The sequence below is a fragment of the Lutra lutra genome, chromosome 11 (genome assembly GCF_902655055.1).
Source record: "Lutra lutra chromosome 11, mLutLut1.2, whole genome shotgun sequence".
Lineage (NCBI taxonomy): Eukaryota > Metazoa > Chordata > Mammalia > Carnivora > Mustelidae > Lutra > Lutra lutra.
Genome location: NC_062288.1, coordinates 97,740,284 through 97,751,049, shown reverse-complemented (window position 1 = coordinate 97,751,049; position 10,766 = coordinate 97,740,284).

The window sequence follows — 10,766 nt, the reverse complement described above, 5'->3', positions numbered from 1 at the left end:
CTGCTCCAGAACTAGGGAGCCGTTTTTTTCATTCAACCTCCATTACTCAGCAAGTTATATCAACTTTTACTAGAAACATTGTCACCTGGATCTTTTCTTTCCATTACTAAAACAGCTGACTGCTATTATTTCAGCATTTGTACCAAAGTCCTAAGTAAATTCAGTTCATTTCAATGCATGAGAGGTTTCATTCTACCCAAGCGTATTGAATCAGATATGTTGCAGAGGGTTCCGAAAACTGTTTTGATGAGGCTTTCAGGTGTTTCTGATGGAATACATTTGAGAACTCCTGAAACAATTAATTTGTAAACCACTGTCACATTAATTTTTCATTATAACATTTTATTCTACCATTATTCACTTCACAAATATTTTATCTTAAAGACTCTAATGTTGTATCTCAACTAATTGTGAGAAAAGAAGTTCAAAATCAACCACAATCTCAGTTTTCCCTGTTTGTCTTCCCTGTGAGCCCCCACCCATCCTACAATTCCCACTGTTTCCCAAATGGGAAATGCCCTCTTCTGACCAAGAAGGTCATTTCATGGGTGTCAGCCTATGAATTGGAATGCCTTCTTCAAGAAGCACTTCTTTTTTTTTTTTTTTAAAGATTTTATTTATTTATTTGACAGAGAGAGATCACAAGTAGACGGAGAGGCAGGCAGAGAGAGAGAGAGAGGGAAGCAGGCTTCTTGCTGAGCAGAGAGCCCAATGTGGGACTCTCTCCCAGGACCCTGAGATCATGACCTGAGCCGAAGGCAGCGGCTTAACCCACTGAGCCACCCAGGCGCCCCACAAGAAGCACTTCTGATGAACACAATAACATATACTATCTATGTGTAGGCTTGGTTTACAAGAAAAACACAAATATTTGCTCCAAACACTGCATCTAATTTGGGTATGCTGCTTCTAGGTAAGTGATTTATTTACTTAAAATTCCTTGGCCCAAAGAGCTTTATTTGTCATTGTTATACTAGTACTTAGCTGAAAATTAGCATCTATTTCTCTCTTTTACTTTATCTGTTAAACAGAATTTAAAGAGTAATTTAGTTTCTTCTAGATTCCATTTAGGTTGTAGAAAGCTTGAATGAACATCACCTCCATCAGACAAGGAAAGAGCAGATAATCTACAAAACCATAACTATTTTTTAAATCATCAGAAAGCTGAGGGAAACCAAATAAAATGAAGTCTCAAGAATGATAGTTGCATCCAGAAAGATGTGGGACATGGTCTTTGCCTTACCTGGGCCACAGTATGGGAGGAATGTGGGGCACCATGCAAACCTGTAAGAATTTATTTATCAGATTGATAAAGCCTGAATGTGGGAGTACCATGAGTATATAATGGCCAGGAGCCAGAGAAAAATAGAGGTGTTCACATATATTCTTGAGATTTTCTCTATATACTTAGACCAATCCTCATGAGAATGTTTGAGGGAGGTACAAAACCAGGGAAAGTCTCTCTCCTTCATAGTGCAAGTCTAGGTGAAGGCAATTACCTCTCTCACAGTAAGATAAAGAACACTCCAACCACTCCATTATGGAACCAAAGTCTGAAGTCACTGGGGAAGGGTACCAAACCCTGTTTTCCTCAGAGACAGATAAAGGTTCATTCCTAAGGGAAGGGCAAACAGAAAAAAGCAAACAAACAAACAAAAAACCAAAACAGTACAAAACAAAAAAGCACCTGTAGGTCTGCGGTTCCCACTGGCAGGAGACCAATCTAGGTCAGTCCATGAGCATCTCATATGACCACAGAGGGGCAGGATCACTAAAAATGTCTGAAACATGGGGACAAATGATGTGCCTAAGACTGACAAAGAACCAGACAAAAGGAATAAAGCCTCACCCTCCATCACCAGGCCAGGAGGAATTAAGGGATAATTCAAAGCTGTTACCATGGGGTAGAGGCAATCTGTGGACATACACACTCTCCACATGAAGTCTAATAGAAAGACCCTAAAATTCAAGATGGTTCAGCAACACTGGGAAAAGCCCTCCAACCACTGAACATCCCAAACTAAGTATAAGTCATGACTAAGAAAATTGAATTTTTTGGTGCACTGAGGATAGCAATAGCAACATAAAACTCAAATGCAACACAATCCTGGCTGCACTGATTCCACACCCCATACACATTACCTTATAGGGTAAACAGAAGAGATGTCCACTGCAAAGCATACTACTATTTATCTCATACTCTGCCATCATATACACACACACACACACACACACACACACACACACACACACACGTATGGGTTTAAGCAAAATTAGAGATCAGAGAAGATTCAAGAAAAAAATATGTTGTTATTGGGCCAAGCAATTAACAGAACAAGAATTAAATATGACCTGAATATAGAAATCATCACATAGGGCTTCAAAATAACTCTCATTAAAATGCCAAAGGATGGGGAGAGGAGCAAGATGGCAGAGAAGAAGGAAACCTGAATATTATAAGGTCAAAGGAGTTCAGATAGATAATTACCAAACCATCCTGAACACCTGCATACTCAACAGGAGATCAGAGAGAAGAAGAGCAGCAATTCTAGGAACAGAAAATCGACCACTTTTTGGAAGGTAGGATGTGCAGAGAAGTGAATCTGAAGTGATACACAGGAAGAGGGACCACAGGGGAAGGGGCTGAATCCTGGCAAGTGGTAGAGCAGCAGAGCACAAAATCAGAATGTTTAGAAGTCTGCTCTACTAAGGGATGTCACTCCAGAGGCTAAGCGGGGGGTGGAGCCCTCATGGGGGCAGTGTGGTCTCAGGACCTGCAGGGTTACAGAAAGACTGGGGGTGTCTTGAGTGTGGCAAAGCTCCCAGGTATCAGAGTGGGGAAGCTGGCTGCAGAGACGGAGATGAGTACGCTCTCAGCAGGGTTTACCTTAAACCATGATCTGAGGCACAATCAGGCCACTGCTCTTTAAGCAGACACCCCACAAGTGGCAGATCCGGGGAGACTCACCTTTCCTTTCTTCTCCCGGAGGAGTGGCACAGGAGCATGCAGCAGGAATCTCCTGGGTTTGGAGAGTCCAAACAGGGTTGTGCACCAGAGAGAGAAATGCTTGGTCACAGGCCAGGTGAGCATGGAGTGTAGCCAGAGACCAGGGAGATGGGAGGGACTGATTACTTTTCTCTGAGGGCATACTAAGGACTGGGGACCCAAACTCTCGGCTCCTCTGGGCTGGAGATTGTGATGCTGCCATCTTCATTCCTGTCCTCCAAAACTCTACAGAAAGCATTCAGGGAACAAAAGCTACCAAGATCGAACCTGAGCAGATTACTGAGGTTGGCCCCTGACAAGGGTGGTACAATTCCACCTCAGGCAAAGACATTTGAGAATCATGGCAAGAGGCCCCTCCCCACAGAAGATCAGCAAGAACATCCAGCCAAGACTAAGTTCACCAATCAATGAGCACTGTGGAACTCCAGAGCTAGGGGAAAGCATTTCACAGAATTCATAGTCCCCCCCCAATATTCTTTAGTCTTTCACAGTTAAATTTTTTAAAATTTTATTTTTTTTCTTATACTATTTTTTAATTTTTCCTTTCATATTTTAATGTTTTATTTTATCTTATCAATACCTTTAAAAAAATCTTAATTTTCATTGATATAGTCATATTCTATCCTTTCATTATATTTAACCATATTTTCTGTATACATATAGGTTTTTCTTTCTTTAAAACTTTGGGATACAGATTCTTCTAACAGATCAAAATATATGCTAAATCTAACACATGGCTTTGTTCTAGTCTCTACCTTGATTACATTCTTTGCTTTTTTTTTTCTTTCTTTTTTCAACCAGTTTCTTATCTTACCAATTCCTTTTTTTGAATCTTTTTTTTTTAATTTTCATCTTTACATTCATATTCCACTCTTCATCATGTTGACCCTTATTTTTGTGTGTGTGTGTATATGTATATATATGTGTGTGTATATATATATATATACATATATATATATAAGTTTATATATATATATATAAACTTATATATATATAAGTTTTTCTTTCTTCAAACCTTCGGGAAGTAGTTTTTTCTAACAGGCCAAAATACACCCAAAGTGTGTAAGTGTGTAGCTCTGTTATATTCACTGGTATTTCTATTCACTGGTATGTGTGTGTGTGTATGTATATATATATATATATATATATAATTTTTTTCCTCCTTTCTTCTCCCCCCAGTTTTGGGTCTCTTCTGATTGGTTAGTGCATAATTTTCTGAGGTCACTGCTACCCTTTTAATATTTTGTTCTCTCATTCATCTATTCTTATTATGATAAAATGACAAGGTGGAAAGACTCACCATGAAGAATGGATCACATCCTGGGTAACAAAAAGACCTTAACTTGTACCAAAAGACTAGGATCATTCCCTGCATATTTTCAGACAACAATGCTTTGAAACTAAAACTCAGACACAAGAGGAAAGTTGGAAAGAACTCAAATACATGGAGGATAAAGAGCATCCTACTAAAGAATGAATGAGTCAGCCAGGAAATTAAAGAATTTAAATAATTCGTGGAAAGAAATGAAAATGAAAACACAACTGTTCAAAATCTTTGAGACACAGCAAAGACAGTCCTGAGAGGAAAGTATATAGCAATACAAGCCTTTCTAAAGAAACAAGAAAGGTCTCAGGTACACAACCTAACCCTACACATAAAGGAGCTGGAGAAAGAACAGCAAAGAAAGCCCATCAAGCAGGAGAAAAGAAATAATAAAGATCAGAGCAGAAATCAATGAAACAGAAACCAAAAGAACAAATCAACAAAACTAGGAGCTGGTTCTTTGAAAGGATTAATAAGATTGATAAACTCCTGGCAAGACTTCTCAAAAAGAAAAGAGAAAGGACCCAAATTAATAAAATCATGAATGAAGGAGGAGAGATCAAAACCAACACCAAAGAAATACAAACGATTATAAGAACATATTAGGAGCAACTATACACCAGCAAATTTGACAATCTGAAAGAAGTGGATGCATTCCTAGAGACATATAAACTTACCAAAACTGAACCAGGAAGAAATAGAAAACCTGAACGGACCCTTAACCAGTAAAAAGACAGAAGCAGTCATCAAAAAACTCCCAAGAGGAGAGGGGCGTTGGGGGAAATTGGAGGGGGAGATGAACTATGAGAGACTGTGGACTCTGAAAAACAATCTGAGGGTTTTGGAGGGGCAGGGGTCGGAGGTTGGGTGAGCCTGGTGGTGGGTATTATGGAGGGCACATATTACGTGGAGCACTGGGTGTGGTGCATAAACAATGAATTCTGGAACACTTAAAGAAAATTTAAAAAAAGTAAATAAAAATTTAAAAAACAAACAAACAAACAAAAAATCTCCCAAGAAACAAGAGCCCAGGACCAGACAGCTTCCCAGGGGAATTCTACCAAATATTTAAAGAAGAATCAATACATATTCTCCTAGAACTGTTCCAAAAAATAGAAATGGAAGGAAAACTTCCAAACTCATTTTATGAGACCAGCATTACCTTGATCCCCAAACCAAAGACCCCATCAAAAAGGGTAATTACAGACCAATATCCTTGATGAACATGGATGCAAAAATTCTCACCAAGATACTAGTTAATAGGATCCAACAGTACATTAAAAGGATTATTCACCACGACCAAATGAGATTTATTCTGGGTGCAAAGTTGGTTCAACATCCACAAATCAATCAGTGTGATATGACACATGAATAAAAGAAAGAACAAGACCCATATGACACTCTCAAAAGATGCTTAAAAAGCATTTGAAAAAGACAGCATACTTTATTTTTTTAAATCATTTTTTAAATTTATTTTCAGCATAACAGTATTCATTGTTTTTGTACCACACCCAGTGCTCCATGCAGTCCATGCCCTCTCTAATACCCACCACCTGGTTCCCCAAACCTCCCACCTCCCACCCCCCAACCTCTTCAAACCCTTCAGATTGTTTTTCAGAGTCCATAGTCTCTCATGGTTCACCTCCCCTTCCAATTTCCCCCAACTGCCTTCTCCTAACTCCCCATGTCCTCCATGCTATCTGTTGTGCTCCACAAATAAGTGAAACCATATGATAATTGACTCTCTCTGCTTGACTTATTTCACTCAGCATAATCTCTTCCAGTCCCGTCCATGTTGCTACAAAAGTTGGGGATTCATCCTTTCTGATGGAGGCATAATACTCCATAGTGTATATGGACCACATCTTCCTTATCCATTCGTCCGTTGAAGGGCATCTTGGTTCTTTCCACAGTTTGGCGACCGTGGCCATTGCTGCTATAAACATTGGGGTACAGATGGCCCTTCTTTTCACTACATCTGTATCTTTGGGGTAAATACCCAGTGGTGCAATGGCAGGGTCATAGGGAAGCTCTATTTTTACTTTCTTGAGGAATCTGCACACTGTTCTCCAAAGTGGCTGCACCAACTTGCATTCCCACCAACAGTGTAAGAGGGTTCCCCTTTCTCCACATCCTCTCCAACACATGTTGTTTCCTGTCTTGCTAATTTTGGCCATTCTAACTGGAGTAAGGTGATGTCTCAATGTGGTTTCAATTTGAATCTCCCTGATGGCTAGTGATGATGAACATTTTTTCATGTGTCTGATAGCCATTTGTATGTCTTCATTGGAGAAATGTCTGTTCATATCTTCTGCCCATTTTTTGATATGGTTATCTGTTTTGTGTGTGTTGAGTTTGAGGTGTTCTTTATAGATCTTGGATATCAACCTTTTGTCTGTACTGTCATTTGCAAAATATCTTCTCCCATTCCATAGGTTGCCTCTTTGTTTTCTTTGCTGTGCAGAAGCTTTTGATTTTGATGAAGTCCCAAAAGTTTATTTTGGCTTTTGTTTCCTTTGCCTTTGGAGACATATCTTGAAAGAAGTTGCTGTGGCTGATATCGAAGAGATTACTGCCTATGTTCTCCTCTAGGATTCTGATGGATTCCTGTCTCACCTTGAGGTCTTTTATCCATTTTGAGTTTATCTTTGTGTACTGTGTAAGAGAATGGTGGAGTCTCATTCTTCTACATATAGCTGCCCAGTTTTCCCAGCACCATTTATTGAAGAGACTGTCTGTTTTCCATTGTATATTTTTTCCTGTTTTGTCGAAGATTATTTGACCATAGAGTTGAGGGTCCATATCTGGGCTCTCTACTCTGTTCCACTGGTCTTTGTGTCTGTTTTTATGCCAGTACCATGCTGTCTTGGTGATCACAGCTTTGTAGTAAAGCTTGAAATCAGGTAACGTGATGCCCCCAGTTTTATTTTTGTTTTTCAACATTTCCTTAGCGATTCGGGCTCTCTTCCGGTTCCATACAAATTTTTGGATTATTTGCTCCAGCTCTTTGAAGAATACCGGTGGAATTTTGATTGGAATGGCATTAAAAGTATAGATTGCTCTAGGCAGTATAGACATTTTAACAATGTTTATTCTTCCGATCCAAGAGCATGGAATGGTCTTCCATCTTTTTTTGTCTTCTTCAATTTCTTTCATGAGTGTTCTGTAGTTCCTCGAGTACAGATCCTTTACCTCTTTGGTTAGGTTTATTCCCAGGTATCTTATGGTTCTTGGTGCTATAGTAAATGGAACTGATTCTCTAATTTCCCTTTCTGTATTTTCATTGTTTGAAGCAGAAGGAAAACTTCCAGACTCTTTCTATGAAGCCAGCATTACCCTAATCCCCAAACCAGGCAAAGAACCTACCAAAAAGGAGAATTTCAGACCAATATCACTGATGAATATGGATGCTAAGATTCTCAACAAGATCCTAGCAAACAGGATCCAACAGCACATTAAAAAGATTATCTACCATGACCAGGTGGGATTCATTCCTGGGCTACAAGGATGGTTCAACATTCACAAATCAATCAATGTGATAGAACAAATTAATAAGAAAAGAGAGAAGAACCACATGGTCCTCTCAATTGATGCAGAAAAAGCATTTGACAAAATCCAGCATCCGTTCCTGATCAAAACGCTTCAAAGTATAGGGATAGAGGGAACATTCCTGAACTTCATCAAATCTATCTATGAAAAACCCACAGCAAATATCATCCTCAATGGGAAAAAGCTTGCAGCCTTCCTGTTGAGATCAGGAACACGACAAGGATGCGCACTTTCACCACTCTTGTTCAACATAGTATTAGAAGTCCTAGCAACAGCAATCAGACAACAAAGAGAAATAAAAGGTATCCAAATTGACAATGAAGAAGTCAAACTCTCTCTCTTCGCAGATGACGTGATTCTTTATATGGAAAACCCAAAAGACTCCACCCCCAAACTACTAGAACTCATACAGCAATTCAGTAACATGGCAGGATACAAAGTCAATATACAGAAATCAGTGGCTTTCTTATACACTAACAATGAAAAGACAGCATACTTCCTTGATCAAAACCCTTTCTTCACAGTGTAAGGATAGAGGGTATATACCTCCATATCATCAAAGCCATTGAAAAACCCACAAGGAATATCATTCTCAATGGGGAAAAACTGAGAGCTTTTCTCCAATGGTCAGGAACACAGCAGGGCTGTCCACTATCACCACTGCTATTCAACATAGTACTAGAAGTCCTAGCCTCAGCAATCAGACAACAAAAAGAAATAAAAGGCATCTGAATTGGTAGAGAAGAAGTTAAACTCTCACTCTTTGCAGATGATATGATACTTCATTTGTAAAACCCAAAGACTCTACTCCAAAACTGCTAGAACTCATACAGGAATTCAGTCAAGTGTCAGGATATAAAATCAATGCACAGAAATCAGTTGCATGTCTATACACCAAGAGCAAGGCAGAAGAAAGAGAAATTAAGGAGCCAATTCCATTTATAATTGCACCCAAAACCATAAGATACCTAGGAATAAACCTAACCAAAGAGGCAAAAAATCTGTACTCAGAAAACTATGAAGTACTCATGAAAGAAATTGAGGAAGACACAAACAAATGGAAAAATGTTTCATACTCATGGGTTGGAAGAGCAAACATTGTGAAAATGTCTATGTTACCTAAAGCAATCTATACATTTATGCAACACTTATCAAAATCCCATCCAATTTTTTCAAATAAATGGAACAAATAATCCTAAAATTTATGTGGAACCAGAAAAGACCCCAAATAGCCAGAGGAATGTTGAAAAACAAAACCAAAGTTGGCGGCATCACAATTCCAGATTTTGAGCTCTATTACAAAGCAGTAATCATCAAGACAGTATGGTACTGGCAGAAAAACAGACACATAGATCAATGGAACAGAATAGAAAGCCCAGAATGGACCCTCATCTCTATGGTCAACTAATCTTTGACATAGCAGGAAAGAATGTCCAATGGAAAAAAGACAAGTCTCTTCAACAAATGGTGTTGGGAAAATTGGACAGCCACATGCAGAAGAATGAAACTGGACCATTTCCTTACACCACATACAAAAATTGACTCAAAATGGATGAAAGACCTCAGTATGAGATAGGAATCTATCAAAATCCTTTAGTCAGCAACCTCTTCCACCTCAGTCACAGCAACTTCTTCAGAGAAACGTCGTCAGAGGCAAGGGAAGCAAGGGCAAAAAGAGCTACTGAGAATTCATCAAAATAAAAACTTTTGCACAGCAAAGGAAACAGTCAACAAAACCAAAAGACAACCGACAGAATGGGAAAAGATATTTGCGAATGACATAAAGGGCTAATATCCAAAATCTATAAAGAACTTATCAAACTCAACACCCAAAGAACAAAGAATCCAATCAAGAAATGGGCAGAGGACATGAACAGACATTTCTGCAAAGAAGACATTTAAATGGCCAACAGACATATGAAAAAGTGTTCAACATCACTCAGCATCATGGAAATACAAATCAAAACTGCAAAGACATACTACCTCACACCAGTCAGAATGGCTAAAATTAACCAGTCAGGAAACGACAGATATTGGCGAGGATGTCTGGAGAGGGGAACCCTCCTACTGTTGGTGTGAATGCAAGCTAGTGCAGCCACTATGGAAAATAGTATGGAGGTTCCTCAAAAAGTTGAAAATAGAGCTACCCTGACCCAGCAATCGCATTACTGGGCGTTTATCCTAAAGATACAAAAAAGTGATCTGAATGGGCATGTGCACCCAAATGTTTACAGCAGCAATGTCCACAATAGCCAAACTATGGAAAGAACCTAGATGTCCATCAACAGATGAATAGATAAAGAAGAAGCGGTGTATATGCAATGGAATACTACACAGCCATCAAAAGAAATGAAATCTTGCCATTTGTAATGATGTGGATGGAACTGGAGGGTATTAAGTGAAATAAGTCAGTCAGAAAAGACCATTATTATATTATCTCTCTGATATGAGGAATTTGAGAGGCAGGGCAGGGGTGGTGGGGAAAGGGAAGGAAAAAGTGAAACAAGATGGGACTGGGGAGGGAGACAAACCATAAGAGACTCTTAATCTCAGGGAACAAGCTGAGGGTTGCCAGGGGGTGATGGGGGAAGGATAGAGTGACTGGGTTATGGACTTTGGGGAGGGTATGTGCTATGGTGAGTGCTGTGAATTGTGTAAGACTGATGATTCACAGTCCTGTACTCCTGAAGCAAATAATACATTTTATGTTAATAATGAAAAAATTTAAAAGAAATCCTCAAAACTAAACAGTAAGAAAATAAACAACCAAGTGAAAATTGGGCAAAAGATGTAAACAGACATCTCATGAAAAAACACACAGACGGCCAAAAATTACAAGAAAACATATTCAACATCTTCAGTCCTCAAAGAAACACAAATTAAAGC